Genomic DNA, 17,447 nt, shown 5'->3' with positions numbered 1-17,447 from the left:
GAGGTTGTAGTGAGCTGGGATCGCATCACTGCACTCCAGCCTGGGTGACAGAGTGAGACTCTGTTTAAAAAAAAAAAAAGAAATAAAATGTTCCTCTGTAGAGACAGAGTCCGATGACACTTGCTTATACAATGCACGCTCTTGCTCCCGCAACCCCAGTGAAGGGAAAACTGCTTGTTTGGTGAAAACCAGAAGTATACGTTTATGTACATCACTTCTAAATAGGATTTATTTAGTTGACCATAAATGACTGGCAGCTGAGCCCTAGAAATGAGCTTGATAGAACAAGTCGACTAAGGGCAGCCATGCGAGCATAAGAAAAGGGAAGAGACGGTTTTATGTACCCAAGATGTGCAGTTAAGGACAATTACTGCAATTGTGGCAGAGTTGAAGGAAAAACAGTGCTACTGAACAGAGCGCAGCTGAAGCATCTAAATAATTCTGCCAAGATTTTTAAGTGAATTTCAATTATTTAACAATCTCCCAGTGACATTTAATCCCAGTTAAAGCCTTTATAATGCTCTTAATTTTTCCTTATAAAATACATGTAAACGTATTTTAGAATTTTTTTTTTTTGAGACGGAGTTTTGTTCTTGTTGCCCAGTCTGGAGTACAATGGCATGATCTCGGCTCACTGCAACCTCTGCCTCCTGTGTTTGAGCAATTGTCCTGCCTCAGCTCTCGAGTACCTGGGATTACAGGCATGCGCCACCATGCCGGGCTAATTTTGTATTTTTAGTAGAGACAGGGATTTCTCCATGTTGGTCAGGCTGGTCTTCAACTCCTGACCTCAGGTGATCCACCCACCTCAGCTTCCCAAAGTGCTGGGATTACAGGCATGAGCCACCACGCCTGGTCTAGAAATCTTAATATCATATTTGAAACCTAGTGGATGCTTTTTGAAGAGACCCTAGAGGAAATCAGTCCCCTCTCATCTTCACTTCAGAATTCTTTTCATCCCTGACAGCCAGCCATCTTGTATGAACCCCGAGAGTCAGTCGTGAGTTTCAAGGACGTCCTGTCTTCTCCTTATGCAGCTCTGAATACTTTTATTTCATGGAGCTCTCCTCCTACAACTCTTACCCATTAGTTTCACTCTGCCCTAAGAACAAATAAAGGAAAGTCTTCCCCTTTAAGTAATTCCAAATAGCTACCATCCCAAGACTTCTCTCTCCTCATATAAATATATTTAAGTATAATGACTAGACCGGGGCAGTGGCTCAGACAAGCACTTTGGGAGGCGGAGGCAGGCGGAGTTAACTTCCTCACAACTCTAAGCCTTTGACTGCCCCAGGGGTTCGAGACCAGCCCGAATAACACGGCAAAATCCTGTTTCTACGAAAAATACAGAAATTAGCCAGACATGGTGACACGTACCTATAGTGCCAGCTACTTGGGGAGAGGCTTAGGCAGGAGGATCCCTCGAGTCCAGGAGGTACAGGCTGCAGTGAGCCATAATCACGCCACTGCGCTCCAGCCTGGGCAACAGAGCGAGACCTTGTCTCTAAAAAAACAAAACAGAACGTGTAACGGCCACACTGGAAAACATTCACTAGCTTAAAATATGACACTGTCAAGAAAACAATGGGTTCCAGAGGTAGGGAAGCAAACACAGAGCCTAATTAGCTTAGGATATTCCTCCATTTTGTATACTTCTATTAATTATTTTTGCTTTGTTCTCAAAAGCCACCTCAACACAGTGTACTGAGCTCTGCTGGGTCCGTCCCTCCCTATCTCCTCAGCTGTCTTCTGCTTCCTCTTCCTCCTCCACTTGAGCTGCCCTGGGCTCCTTTAACGTCCTCAGAGTGCTAAGCCTCTGACTGTCCTAGGCTTTCTGCACAGTTGTTTCTTCTTCCTGGAAGGTTACTCCTTCTCCTCTTTGCTTGGATAGCTCCCAATCACTCCTGACACTCCCTCAAGCTAAATTAGGCCACCCTGTTCTCACAGCACTCTGTATTTTTATGTCACTTAAAAAAAATCCTAATTAGTCAACTACTTGGATAACGATAGATTTTATTCCTTGTTATGGATTGAATTGTGTCCTCCGGAAAGATAAGCTGACGTCCTAAAACCTGGTACCTTATTAGGTGACCTTATTGGGAAACAGGGTGTTTGCAGGCGTTATCAAGTTAAGAGACTAATCCAGTAAGACTGATGTCCTTATAAGAAGAGAAAAATGCCATGTGAGACACACGAAGAACACCATGTGATGACAGAGGCAGAAATTACAGTGACACAGCTGCAAGCCAAGTAATGTCAAAGATTGATGGCCATGACCAGAAGCTAGAAGAGGCAAGGAAGGACCGTCCCTGCAGGTTTCAGGAGGAGCACAGATAGTCCAGCTGCCACCTTGATTTTGGACTTCCAGAACTGTAAGACAATCTATTTGTTATTTTAAGTTACTCAGTTGGTGGTACCTTTTAATGGCAACCCTATGAAATTAATACATTCCTTTAGACCATACGGCTCTGGAAATCAAAGTCTATATTTATTCATTCGTCATATCCCCAGTGTTTTCTCAGTGACTGAAACACGGATAGGAGTAAACATTTGTCCAATGAATGAATTAGGGAGTAAATGATTCATATTTGGTTTGTAGTCAACTAAAACCCTCATGTCTTTTTTCTCAAACGTTTCTATATAGTATGGTTCTCTTGGTTCCATTTTGTTGCAATCGTTATTTTAAAACCTAAATTCAGCATTTTAAGTTTCATATTGTTTGAGGTCATGTTATAATACAAGTCTGTCAATCATGCATTAAGTACCCTACCTACCTGTGTGTCACTGCAAATTTGAAAATCAGGTCTTATATGTTAATCCAAAAAAATGATTTTTAAAAAGTTAAACCGGACAGAGCCGAGGACAAAGTACGATGGCATGCCACCAAGATGTCCCTTCAGGCTGATATTGATCCATTGATCAACACCCTGGATATATCATGCAACCACCTAGAAATCCACATTTCTCTCCAACTTATCCCAAGGTTATCACAATATGTTAAGTAGAAATCCACATTTCTCTCTTACTTATCCCAAGGTTATCACAATATATTAAGCGCTTTGCTGAAATCCTAATATATTATATTCAAACTTTCCAAATTCACCAGTGTAATAACCATGGAGAAAGAGGGCATGCAGTTTGTTAGGCATAATGTGTTCTTAGCGAAATCATGATGCTTTCTAGAGATAAGCTACTTCTTTTCCAACTAGATACCACGTACAGCTAAAACTTTGCTGGTGGATGATCTTCAGCTCCCTGATATACGGTTTTCAGAATCTACATTGGCTTTCGGTTTGAAAATAGGGTAACTGCCTCTTTCCTTTCTTTTTCTCTCTTTCTCAGGGCACCTCCAAGATGATCTCTGCTCACTCCACACACACACATCTAAAAATTCCTCCAACATCATGAGATGTAATTCATCCAGACCTGAAATTGTGAACTAGTTTTTTTTTTGTTTTTTTTTTAGATGGAGTTTCACTCTTGTTACCCAGGCTGGAATGCAACAATGCAATCTTGGCTGACCACAACCTCTGCCTCCCAGGTTCAAGCAATTCTCCTGTCTCAGGCTCCCAAGTAGCTGGGACCACAGGCATGAGCCACCATGCCCAGCTAGTTTTGTATTTTTAGTAGAGATGGGGTTTCTCCATGTTGGTCAGGCTGGTCTTGAACTCCTGACCTCAGATGATCCACCTGCCTTGTCCTCCCAAAGTACTGTGATTATAGGCATGAGCCATCGTGCCCAGCCCATAAACTAGTTTTAACAGTGAGGTTCTCTCTCACCAACTCAGGCTTCAGATTCCCTTTCAGTCATTTGTTTTGTCCTTCTCGTCAGGTGGCCATTCTTCTTGTAAAGGCAAAAGCAAAATAGAGATTTAGGAGCTCTGCCTTCTCTGTCATCTGCTTCTACCACACCAGGCTTCTCCTTTCTTAATCACCTTCCTATTTCACAAGCTGCCAATCAAACATTTCTTTGCCATTTTTCACAAACCCATACTTCTTACTTTATTCTTCCACCTTTTAAATCTGAACTCCTAAAATGAATTCCCATGGCAACTACAGTGAAACCTTCTGGTATCCGTCCCTCTTGTTCCTAACTCTGAGCATTCATTATTAGATTAGGATTTTGATTGCATTTGTCTTTTATTCTTTCCAAACAGTATCACTTTTTAGGGTTACGGTCCATAGAATTACCTGCATATTTTCTCTGAGTATTTAGAAATCTGCTTTTTAAATATCTAGGGTATAGAGATTAAGTCCACTAGCTAGTCATGAGGCAATGTTCTAAGGTATATGCAAATTATTTCCCCCTTATCAAAAGACAAACATTTTGTGAATATTACCAAAAAGTATAGCTCGTGTAAATTTTTTGAACTTCCCAAACTCTCAGTACTCAGCCTCCCTATTTGATTTATCTACGTCAACAAAGACCAAGTTTGTTTAAGAATCTTTCATAGGAAGGTTTCAACAAATCCCGCTTGCAGGAATGTCATGGTTTTCAAGCAACAAAGCAATATTTCATCATCTACCTCCGTTAGCACCATCCAGTTGCTTAATTTACCCTGAGTGCAAACTCATACACAGCCAATCACTGTCGAGGCACGCAGGATTCTGCCATGATAATTTAAAGGTAACCAGTTCATTGTGAAATTAAAACCCTAGCAAACAAATCCTCCCGGATTATCAGCTGCACCTCCCACAGGACTCGCCACTCCTACGGTTCGAACACCCAAACCTGTATTTGTATAGTGCCCTTTTTCCAGGACATCTTTCTGTGAATGCAAAGATAACCTCTTGAGAAATAAAAAGAAAATGCAACAAATACTAATAATTGCAACTATGATTTTTTTTATTTCAGATTCTAAAGCTTGTTTCTTATTGCATATATTTAAGATTTACATCATGATGTTTTAATATACTTACACACAGTGAAATGATTACGACAGGCAAGGAAATTAGCATATCCATCTGATCACAGTTACCACCTTTTTAACAAATAAGACTTCTAAACACTCTATTTTCTTCAAGTAGAGAAATACTCATAATAAAGATATGCCTTCTAATGAGAGAGAACAAGAGCCCAGCATCTCTAAGAAACCCAGAAAGAAACCCCATTATTCAACTTAAGAAGTCAAGGTAAACTTCTCTGGTGGACTGAAAGGACGCTTTTAATAGTCAGAATGTAACTCAGAGAATGGGAGAAATATGTGGAAAATGGCTCTGTGTTAGATTACAACTTTGTCTAGATGCAGGGAGAGAGCTGAGCTCTGAGTAATCCCTGACTCTTGCCAAAATCAATATATATATATTTTCGACGTGGAGTCTCCCCGTGTCACCTAGGCTGGAGTACAATGGCGCAATCTTGTCTCACTGTAACCTCCGCCTCCCAGGTTCAAGCAATTCTCCTTCTTCAGCCTCCTGCATAGCTAGGATTAGAGCCACATGCCACCACGCTTGGCTAATCTTTTGTATCTTTAGTAGAGACGGGGTTCCACTATATTGCCCAGGCTGGTTTCAAACTCCTGATCTCATGATCTGCCCACCTCAGCCTCCCAAAATGCTGAGATTACAGGCGTGAGCCACTGCACCCAGCCTACTTTTAATTCTTTAAGGAATCTCCACACTGTTTTCCAAAGTGGTTGTATTAGTTTACATTCCCAACAACAATGTAAAAGTGTTCCCCTTTCACTGCAACAATGCCAACATCTATTCTTTTTGGATTTCTTGATTATGGCCATTCTTGCAGGAGTGAGGTGGTATCACATTATGGTTTTGATTTGCATTTCCCTGATAATTAGTGATGTTGAACATTTTCCCATATGCTTGTTGGCCATTATTTTATCTTCTTTTGAGAACTGTCTATTCATGTCCTTATCTTACTTTTTGATGAGATCATTTGTTTTTTTCTTGATGATTTGTTTGCGTTCTTTGTAAATTCTGGATGTTAGTCCTTTGTCAGATGTATAGACTGTGAAGATTTTCTCCCACTCTGTGGGTTTTCTGTTAATTCTTCTGATTATTTCTTTTGTTGTGGAGAAGATTTTTAGTTTAATTAAGTCCATCTAGTTATCTTTGTTTTTGCTGCATTTGCGTTTGGCTTCTTGGTCATGAAGTCTTTGCCTAAGCCAATGTCTAGAAGGGTTTTTCCAATATTACCTTTTAGAATTTTTATAGTTTCAGGTCTTAGATGTAAGTCTTTGATCCATCTTGAGTTGATTTTTGTATACGGTAAGAGATGAGGGTCCAGCTTCATTCTTCTACATGCGGCTAGTCAATTATGCCAGCACCATTTGTTGAATAGGGTGTTCTTTCCCCACTTTGTTTTGTTAGCCTTGTTGAAGATCAGTTGGCTGTCACAATTTGGGTTTATTTCTGGGTTCTTTATTCTGTTCCACTGGTCTGTGTGCTATTTTTATACCAGTACCATGCTACTTTGGTGACTACAGTATAGTCTGAAATTGGGTAATGTGATGCCTCCAGATTTGTTCTTTTTGCTTAGTCTTGCTTTGGCTATGTGGGCTCTTTTTGGTTCTATTAGGATTGTTTTTTCTAGTTCTGTGAAGAATGGTGTTAGCACTTTGATGGGAGTTGCACTGAATTTCATTACTTCTAGTCGTATGGTCATTTTCTTTCTCTCTCTCTCTTTTTTTTTTTTTACTTTAAGTTCCAGGATACATGTGCAGAATATGCAGGTTTGTTACACAGGTATCCATGTGCCATGGTGGTTTGCTGCACCTCTCAACCCGTCATCTAGGTTTTTATTTTTATTTTTTGAGACAGGGTCTCCCTCTGTCACCCAGGCTGGAGTGCAGTGGTGTGATCATGGGTCACTGCAGCCTTGACTTCTTGGTCTCAAGCAATCCTCCCACTTCAGCCTCCCGAGTAGCTGGGACTACAGGAGCAACCTCTACGCCCAGCTATTATTTTTACTTTTATTTTGTAGAGGTAGGGTCTCACTGTGTTGCACAGGCTGGTCCCAAACTCCTAGGCTCAAGTGAACCTCATATCTCAGCTTCCCAAAGTGTTGAGATTACAGGCATGAGCCACTGTACCCAGCCAACCCCCTTTTAAAAAATATACTTCCTAGAATTCAAAAAAGATGTCTTCCCTCACTTGCTATTGGTTAGAATTTGACCCTAGTATGCTTCAGGGGAGACACAGGACCTAGTCTTTATTTCAGGTGCTCTTGTAGATGCCCAGCTAAAAATTGGGAACAACCAGCATCCTTTATTATATTGTCTAAGAAAATGTGATAAAATATATTAAGAATCCTCCCCAGTCTCTGCCCTTGGCTGCTTATCAGGGTGGTACAAACAAGTGCACAATCTACTCAAGCCTAGGATGCAGGTTCAGCCCTGCTCCTTGTGGTCAGTAAGGCCAAGTTGGCTTAGCCGTGTCCCCACCCAAATCTCATCTTGAATTGTAGCTCCCATAATTCCCACGTGTTGTGGGAAGGAGCCGGTGGGAGATAATTGAATCATGGGACAGTTTCCCCCATACTGTTCTCATGGTAGTGAATAAGTCTCATGAGATCTAATGGTTTTATAAGGGGAAATCCCTTTTGCTTGGTTCTGATTCTCTCTTGTCTGCCGCCATGTAAGACATGCCTTTTACCTTCTGCCATGATTATGAGACCTCCCTAGCCACATGGAACTGTGAGTCCATTAAACCTCTTTTTAAAAATTATCCAATCTTGGGTATTTATTTATCAGCAGCATAAAAATGAACTAATATACAAGTACAGCCTGGGTCATTTTCTTTCTCTTACCTAAGAGGTTGGGTTGCCAAAAAACCACTATAGTCATTAAGGACACAGTCTCAGTAAGTCTCAGTAAGCTTCTGTAGCTTCTGTTAAAAATAACTTTCCAAACGCAATTTCTTTAAGCATTGGCCACTGGGTAACAGCTTTCTGTGGAAGTGGCTTGACAGAAAACTTTACACAGGGAAACAAGGGCATTAAGAAACTTGCTTCCACATTTGGGTTTGATTTCTTCCTTTTACAGCCCACTGTATGCTAGCAATGCATCATTCTGGGCATGGACACAGAGCTGGGTTTTCATCAAGGCTTTGGCTTTTGAGAGTTCCTCCTTAGCCAAGCATATCCCAGCACCCCATGCTAATGAGAGGCTTGCTGCCAGAAAGCTGAAAAGAGGCCACAGCCCAGCACCACATCTCCCTGTAAGTACCCCCGTCTCTGGGGTTACTGGCTCCTGCCACAGTTGTCTTCACAGGGTGGTCTGATCCAGGCATGGGATCCAGAAGCACCTGATGGATGGCAGGCAGGGATGAGTGTGGACGAAATAGCAGAACTCCCTCAGTGTAATTCCTCAACCAAGAAGTTTACAGAAATTAATGAGACAGAGACAGTGTGCCTAGAATTAAGTATCAAGGAACTGTCAGAATCCTGCCAAATTAATCTGATGTAAATTCTTACAATCCTACACTCTGTCTTCTTGCCATCATTGCAAAGAACCAACACAGGCCATTCACAAGCTTTTTTGTCTGTGGGGAAAAGACAAAGCATACCAAACATTGCCTAAGCTATACAAGTACTTCCCTTCATTTTTTTCTGAAATATAAACATTTCTTTGACCTCCCTCTATTAAAATATACAACTTCATATTTTAAATATATTCTTTTCAGAAGGCAACTATCCTAAAATGGCTCAAGGACTATAAAAAAAACAGCAGAAGTGAATGTAGTTATCTTACATACATTAGCCTAATCAATAATATCAACAAATCAGCAAGAGTAACTATCATTGTGGTGCTATATGTTTTGTTTCTAAATGAAATCACACCTCAAAAATACTAAGCCTGAAACAGGCTTAAAAAAAGTCATTTCAGTAACATATATGTTAGCTGTACATTAAAAATCTAAATAACTTTAAAGCAATTAACAGAACTGATTTGCTTTTAAGATACTTAAATATCTTTCTTCTTCAGTATTGATTTGTGTGGTCACAAATCACTGCTGGAGCACAAAACAAACACACTATTTAAAACTATCCTCTGCTTAAGCTCACCTCTACTTAAAGATACCCTTTTACTCCTCTCAAGGTCCTTCTCATATCCCATCTCCCCTGTGAAACTTTTTTGAAATGAAAGTAAATTTGTTTGGAAAAGTACTTTTTTTCTTAAGACACAGTCTTACTCTGTTGCCCAGGCTGGAGTGCAGTGGTGCCATCTTGGCTCACTGCAACCTCCACCTCCTAGGTTCAAGTAATTTTTGTGCCTCAGTCTTCCAAGTAGCCGGGACTACAGATGTGTGTCACCACACTTGGCTAATTTTTGTATTTTTAGTAGGGATGGCGTTTCACCATGTTGGCCAGGCTGGTCTTGAACTTCCAACCTCGGGTGATCGCTCGCTTTGGCCTCCCAAATTGCTGAGATTACAGTTATGAGCCACAACATTCAGCCATGATATTTTTTATAAAAGGGTGTGTGTGTGTGTGTGATATCTATCTATATAAAATCACATACATAAACATTCTCATGAACCCCTATGCTTCAGATAACCGTTTTAAAATATATTTTGTTGGAACATATGCCACAATAGAAAAGTTTCTCCCTTTAATAATCTTTCCAAAAACATGAAAGGTTTTAAAACATTTAAGATTTAAAATGCTTTTATCATTTATTGTAGTGTCAAAATGCCCCAAATTCTACAATCAGTATCAAACAGCATCCAAAACTAAGTATAATACAGCTTTACCATATATGTTTCACTCTGATCATCACTCATTCTTTCTCACAGAAAACTCTTCTTTGCCCAACTCATTGTCAGAGAATAAGATATTTCAATCAACCAGATAGGTTACTGATAGACAACGAAATTGAATCCATTCCTAAGGTTCACAGAAGAAGGGTGTTCTCCTTGGATTATTCTAGAAGGTTTTATGGCGAAGAGATCATAAAGAATATTTTAGGCCATCAGAAAACTCTGCTTGGCAAGATGAATGTGAATATTTAGGAACCTGGCCACCTTTATTCAGAAGCCCCAGAGACACTTTCATCCTTTTTATGTAAGTTACCCTGAAGTAAACGAAGGAGATGATGATATGGCAGGGAGACAGTGTGGAGGGTCTGAAGCAAATACTAGGGAGCCACAGGCAATGAGAAAAAAGCACCTAAGTCTACAGCAAGGTCATAGTGAGAAGAACCCAAAACTCTACGCCTCAGTAAGGCTGACCTGGAGGGACAGGGCTGGAGGGAACAGGATTCAAATACAGGAAGCTCTCAATTAGCCCAGGAAGAGAAAACAGCTGCAGAAATATGAGATTCTCATTACTATTGCTTAAAAAGAATTCAATCATCAATTTACAATTTCAGAAGAGTTCTGGTAAGTTCCTGGAATGAGACATGCTCCTAAAATATATTACCATCGCTATGACTTACTTCTGGCACTACTACCAAGAGCTAACATTTATCAAGGGCATACTAGGTTTTAGGAATGAGGCTAAGTGTATTACATATATTAACCTAACTGAACTACCTATCAACCCTATGAGGTAAGTGCTTTTATTAGCTCTAGATTATAGGTGAGAAAACCAATGCTTAAAGAGGTTAACTACTAGTTGGTTGTTACAGACCAAATGTTTGTGCTTCCTCAAAATTCCTATGAAGCTCTGACTCACAATGTGATAGTATTTGGAGGCAGGGCCTTTGGAAGGTAATTAGGGCTAGATGAGATCATGTGGGTGGGACACCCATGATGGAATTAGTGTCATCATAAAAAGAGAAAGAGTCTGGGGCTGGTGTTCTCTTTCCACCAAGTGAGGACACAGGGAGAAGGCTGTCATCTGCAAGCCAGGAAGACAGCCCTCCCCAGAGGTCAACCATGCTGGCACCATAATCTCAACTCCTAGCCTCCAGAACTGAGAAAAATAAATGTCTGTTGTTTAAGTCCCCAGTCTATGGTATTTTATTATAACAGCCCAAGCAGACTAAGATGCTAGCACAGATCAGTATCAGGACAATGTCAGACCAAATCAAGTCTGTCTGACTCTGCAACAAAGAATATAATATGCATTAGTGTTTCAGAAGCAATGTAATGAAGTTTTACAATTTTAAATGCTAATGGTTTTGTTTTGCTGTGACCACTGAAGTTTTTGATGATTTCATACCATCCAAAGAGACAAGCATGACGTTTACATTTTTCCAGAGCTCAAAATTTCCCATGATGAACACTAGCTTGAGGAAACAGAGCTCTCTGCTGAGCAGAGTGTTAACTGCCACATCCCAGAAAGTGAAGCACAGGCAGTTCCCTACCAATAAATAGTCCAGTTATGAAGTACACATTCTAAACTGAGATGAAACACTATTCCAGAATGTGCCTTAAGGAAAGAAACTTGTCACCACGGCTGGGTTAAAAGCCAATGTTAGCTGATGATTATGTCATCTAGTTTAATATAGCACACTGAAGAGAAACTCAGAATTGATGGAGTTGCAGGATATCATTTCCTTTACTTTTGGATGTTGTGCAAAAAAAAAAAAAAGAAAGAAAAGAAAAATGAATAAATATTTGAGACTATCATATAGGGAGAAAAAGTAATTCAAAGGGAAGGGGACTCCATTTTTAAGCAAGGCCGTTCTACCCCAGACTTTGATATATAAAAATAAAATTAATAATAGAGACTATTCATTGTTCTCCTATTATGTCTTGGGCTCCTGACATACCTTACTTTATTTAAGCCTCACAACCACCCCAAGAGAAATGTCCTGTCTTAGGCTGATGAAACTAAGGCTTAAAGATGTTACGTAACTTCTCAGAATCACAGAGCTAGATTTGAACCTAAGGTCTGTGCAGCTGCAAACCCCATGCCCTCTCCTCTATGCCGCATAACCCAGAAGTGGTGAGAAACACAGAATGCTAGCAGTTCCCAGGCTCTCAGCAGCCCCCTAACACCCAGCTGATGAAAGAAAATTTGAAGGTCATCAAGATGTTACCAAAAATATATTTGAAATACTTCAGAATTTTAAAACTTCATCTCTAACAGATTCTAACTTTTCAAATTCATGAACTATTACTGCCCTAAAACTGAAAATGTAACAGTTATTAAATGTAAGCAATAGAGGAAAATCAATGTTTAAGGACAAAGGAAGATACTAAATAAGCATCAGGACTTAAGTCTATATTAAAAACGCCAACATACATTAAAACTCATACCTCTAGCTAGAAAAATCTCCAATGATTTAATACAAGAAGGTTATCTACAATAAGAAGCTGAAGATTTTCATGGCCTTCACTGGAATATATAACATTTTCTAATACACTTGTGTGCATTTTACAATTTATCTAGTTCATTTCTAACCCATCTCTTGGCTTCTTGGTTTCTCAATCTGTAATACTCCGGATGCTCTTCATACTCCTGAATTCAAAACATATTTCAGAACAAGCAAAGTCTTTTGGCCCTACAAATTATGTCTTTGTGTTTTCATTTTGCCTATATTTTATTTCAAATGACCTCTGATAATATCAGGAACCTCTTCTTTCTATTGCCAAGGTTTTGTTTGCTCTCATTTTGTGCCTAGAAATAAATGAGTATAATTAAGTTAAAGTCAACATTATTTTCTTAATCTACACAAGGAACGTGTGTTTAAAGTGCTGCAAAGGGAGAGTGAGCAGAGACACTGGATCCATATTTAATACATCATTTGAACTTTTCATATAGAATTCCCACCTTAACTCCTTAACAGCACAAGCCTGCTACTACAACTTTTCTGTCCCGTTTCAAAGACTTAGCTCATGGTTCTGTGTATTATATAAACCAATAGTCAGATTAAGGGTAGGTAGATTACACAAGCACACACTGCCAAAAACCCACCACCCCACTCAACATCCCTATCCTTCAAAACGGTGGCAATCAAGTAAATTTACAGGGACTAGAAAATTAAAAACCACAAGGTATGTCCTCATTACTGATGACTTTGGACAAGTACCGGGGGGTATTACCATTACATAATGACTATTTAGATCAAATAAATATTGATTTGGTAAACATTTCTTAAGTTTAAAGGTTCATCTGATGCAACAAATCTTTTTTTTGTGTTAGCAACTATAAAGTCCTTCCCGTTTTCCTGGTACCCTTGCATGAAATATATAATTCAGCATAGTAGGTACGGCCTTTACCAATATAGCTCTTCCAATGTATATACTCACTACATAAAACAATTTCCTACAAGATCAGAAAAGAAATGCTGTTTTACCCTTGGCCCAGACAATTACAGCACCAAATACTGGAAATATTTATATTCTAAACTAACAGAAGATTTTACCTTTCTCATTTCAGTAAAACTTATCACAGGGTCTCCACTGCCTTTATGCTTATTACTGTTATGATTCTAAGACTTAAGGTAGTTGTAACTCATAAACTTGAACAAGTGGAATCTGCTTAGAGATGAGGACTTAATCGAACATTTTTGTAAGACGTCATTTTTGGCTGAATCAAATGATAGTAAAGCTAGCTTAAGAAATGACTGTGGAATCTAAGAAGCAAGGCAAGGACATTCTACTAAGCAAAATTGAGTTTTTGTCCTACTCAGAGCAGCTCTAAGAGGGAAATCTGGACAACTTAGCTTTTTTTTTTTTTTTTTTTAAGACAGTCTCACTCTGTCGCCCAGGCTGGAGTGCAGTGGCATGATCTTGGCTCACTGTACCCTCCACCTCCCAGATTCAAGCGATTCTCCTGCCTCAGCCTCCTGAGTAGCGGGTATTACAGGCACCCACCACCAGGCCCAGCTAATTTTTGTATTGTTAGTAGAGATGGGGTTTCACCATGTTGGTCAGGCTGGTTTTGAACTCCTGACTTCAAATGATCCACCTGCCTCGGTCTCCCAAAGGGCTAGGATTTCAGGCGTGAGGCACCGTGCCCGGTCGGCAACTTAAATTTTTAAGTTATTTTAGAATTAGCTTCCAGGGATGGCTGCTATGCATTTCCCCATCTTTCTTTCTAGGTATATTTTTGAGAAGGGAAAATATTGCTTTATATTCCACTGTATTCTGACATATATAAAGAAATCTAAAATAAAAACATGGGTTTTCTGGGCTCATTCTACTTCTATTCTTCCCACAATGTCAGGGATGCTGAGGGGTTCTCTATAAATGTTGGATCAGTCACTTCTCCCAACTCAAATGCATGTTTTGGGACATACTGTATTTTTTTTTTTAATTGATTCCATAGTTCACCACCATCCCTTTTTATTTTGCACTACCTGCTTCATTCATTTCTGTTACTTACCTGGATCCAGGGAATTGTGACCCAATCACTGAGAGACACTGTGAAGTCAAGGAAGCCTCACTAATGTGCAGAGGTGTTTTTACTCCCTATAAGGGCTGAGCATATACCCTTGTGGAGAAGAACTAAGACTGTACGTGTCATTGATATTTACATGCGATCTGCAGTTGAAATATGTCCAGCTTTTTTTAAGAATCCATGCTATTATACACATGAATATAGAAGACAACTGATCCTGAGAATAAATAGAACTTGATTGCTACTCTTTAGAGGTAGGAATGTTGAGTGGGGTGGCAGGTTTTTGGTAATATGTGCGTTGGTGTAATCTATCTAAACCTGTAACTTATCCTGAGAATAAATGGAACTTTCCCTCTTAGAGCTGCTCTAAGTGGGACAAAAAGTCAATTTTGCTTAGTAGAATGTCCTTGACTTGCTTCTTAGATTCTATAGTCTAGCTTCACCATCATTTGATTCAGACAAAAATGATGTCTAATAAAAATGATCAATTAAGGCCTCATCTCAGCAGATTCTACTTGTTCAAATTTATGAATCACAACTATATTAAATCTTATAACAGTAATGAGCATAAAGGCAGTGGAGACCCGGTGATAACTTTTACTGAAATGAGAAAGATAAAATATTCTCTTTTAAAATAAATGGAACTTTTGCTATCTTTTAAAAATCATAGAGCCATAACCGGGCAAGGTTTTAAACTTCTTTTTGTGTGAATGGAGGTAAAAGTGGCTGATTTTGTTTTTTGTTTCAGTTTAGAGCAAACTTGTAATTATAAAAACACTTTAGGCCGGGCGCAGTGGCTCAACACTTTGGGAAGTAGAGACGGGTGGATCATGAGGTCAGGAGTTGAAAACTAGCCTGGCCAACATGGTGAAACCCGTCTCTACCAAAAGTACAAAAATTAGCCTGGTGTGGTGCTGGGCACCTGTAATCCCAGCTACTGGGGAGGCTGAGGCAGGGAACTGCTTGAACCCGGGAGGAGGAGGTTGTAGTGAGCCGAGATCACGATGCCACTGCACCGCAGCCTGGATGACAGAGCAAGACTCCGTCTCAAAAAGAAAAAAAAAAAAAAGAAGGAAAAAGGAAAGTTTAGAATTTATCTTCAGGCAAGTAAGCCAAAGATTTCTAAATAAGATTATTTTCCTAAAGAATGACAGATTATGTTGTGAAATCACTGGTCCCATACGCCAGTGTGTTAGAAGCTGGGGTATAGAAAGAACATAAACTTTGCTGGCCCACCCTAGCATGGGTTCCAACCCTCTACATTTTAACTCTCAGAGTCTGAGTTTTAAGTGAAAATTTTTTCAAGGGGAAAGTTTTTGTTTAGAATTGTAAAGCCCCCCAGTTCATTACCTTATATCAGTAATTATAAAATGATTGTTATTCTTGAAAAAACCCATCTACAGTTATGTTCTGCCAGGTTTTTTAAAGTATAAAGTCAGTATTTTAATGTATAATGTTTAACGCTTTAGCGACAGATTATATACTTGAATAAGAACTTCACTCACTGAATTCTATCTATTCTGTGAATAAATTGTACAACAAATGTAATAACAGGATCTCAAAAAGGAGTAACTGTATTGGTCTAATTCAGATCAGCCCTCCCTAGCTCCATTTAAAAACTTGCAAAACAATGACTGTGACAGATGACTGAGAAAGAGGAAAGGCACTGAGGGCTCTTGTGATTCTTCAGCAACTCCTCCCTCTTCCTAGGCACTGAAATAAAGTGTTGGAAACGTCAACACTGCAGGACTAAGAATGAAGACATTAACATGAAAATGCTTAACTTTTTTCTACAGATTCGTTTTTTAAATTTTACTTTAAGTTCTGGGATACAAGTACACAATGTGCAGGTCTGATACACAGGTATACAGGTATCAGGGCGGTTTGCTGCACCTATCAACCAGTCATCTAGGTTTTAAGCCCCACACACGTTACTTATCTGTCCTAATGCTCTCCCTCCTTTCACTCCCGACTCCGTGACTGGCCCCAGTGTGTGATGTTCCCCTCCCTGTGCCCATGTGCTCTCATTGTTCAGCTTCCACTTATGAGTAGAACATGTTGTGTTTAGTTTTCTGTTCTTCTATCAGTTTGCAGAGGATGGTGGTTCCAGCTTCATCCATGCCCCTACAAAGGACGTTATCTCATTCCTTTTTATGGCTGCATAGTATTCCATGGTATATATGTGCCACATTTTCTTTATCCAGTCTATCACTGATGAGCATTTGGGTTGGTTCCAAGTCTTTGCTATTGTAAACAGTGCTGCAATAAACATACATGTGCATGTATCTTTATAGTAGAATGATTTATATTCCTTTGGGTATATACCCTGTGATGGGATTGCTGGGTCAAATGGTATTTCTGGTTCTAGATCCCTGAGGAATTGCCTTTCCCCATTAAAAAGTGGGCAAAGGATATGAACAGACACTTCTCAAAAGAAGACATTTATACGGCCAACAAACATGAAAAAAAGCTCAATATCACATATAATTAGAGAAATGCAAATCAAAACCACAATGAGATACCATCTCATGCCAGTCAGAATGGTGATTATTAAAAAGTCAAGAAACAATAGATGCTGGCAAGGCTGTGGAGAAACAGGAACATTTTTACGCTGTTGGTGGGAATGTAAATTAGTTTAGCTATTGTGGAAGATGGTGTGGCGATTCTACAGATTTTTTTCCTAGTTATGGATATTCTCAATATTTTACTGTTTTTAAATATGGAAGTAATGTCATTTATGTTAGCAGTTAGGCAATTTTGACTTTTTTGCAGATACCTCTGTACAGATAAAAATGGCCAATTTAGTCTTTTATTATTATTTTATTTTTTACTTTTATTTTTGTATTTTTGAGACAGAGTCTTGCTCTGTCACCCAGGCTAGAGTGCAGTGGTGCTATCTTGGCTCAATGCAACCTCTGCCTCACAGGTTCATGCAGTGCTCCTGCCTCAGCGCCCAAGTAGCTGGGATTCCGGCTGCCTGCTACCATGCCCGGCTAATTTTTGTATGTTTAGTAGAGACATGGTTTCCCCATGTTGTTCAGGCTGGTCTCAAACTCCTGATCTCAAGTGATCCATCTGCCTCAGCCTCCCAAATTGCTGGGATTACAGGCATGAGCTACCATGGCCAGACCTCAGTTCATTCTTACATAATGCACACAACAATGAGAAATAGGTAGATATGGTTCTACTTGAAATG

At 39.5% G+C, this 17,447-nt stretch overlaps 1 protein-coding gene across 5 annotated transcripts in view; it reads right to left on the bottom strand.

Annotated features, from left to right (window-relative positions):
• The window catches only part of SLC7A2 (solute carrier family 7 member 2), a 70,928-nt gene that overhangs the window by 40,840 nt on the left and 12,641 nt on the right, over positions 1–17,447 (bottom strand). The window contains exon 1 of one of the 5 annotated variants that reach the window (XM_012435285.3): positions 1,378–1,588. The exons of 3 other annotated variants lie outside the window; for them this stretch is intronic. The gene's annotated coding sequence lies outside the window, so the exon portion shown is untranslated. Of the gene's footprint in view, positions 1–1,377; positions 1,589–17,447 lie in introns of those variants that run through there. One more of the 5 variants, XM_064368764.1, reaches the window with a different exon arrangement.

The sequence above is a fragment of the Aotus nancymaae genome, unplaced genomic scaffold (assembly GCF_030222135.1).
Source record: "Aotus nancymaae isolate 86718 unplaced genomic scaffold, 86718_ANA_hifiasm-v0.15.2.pri h1tg000079l, whole genome shotgun sequence".
Taxonomy (NCBI): Eukaryota; Metazoa; Chordata; class Mammalia; order Primates; family Aotidae; genus Aotus; species Aotus nancymaae.
This window is presented reverse-complemented; position numbering and strand designations above follow the sequence as displayed.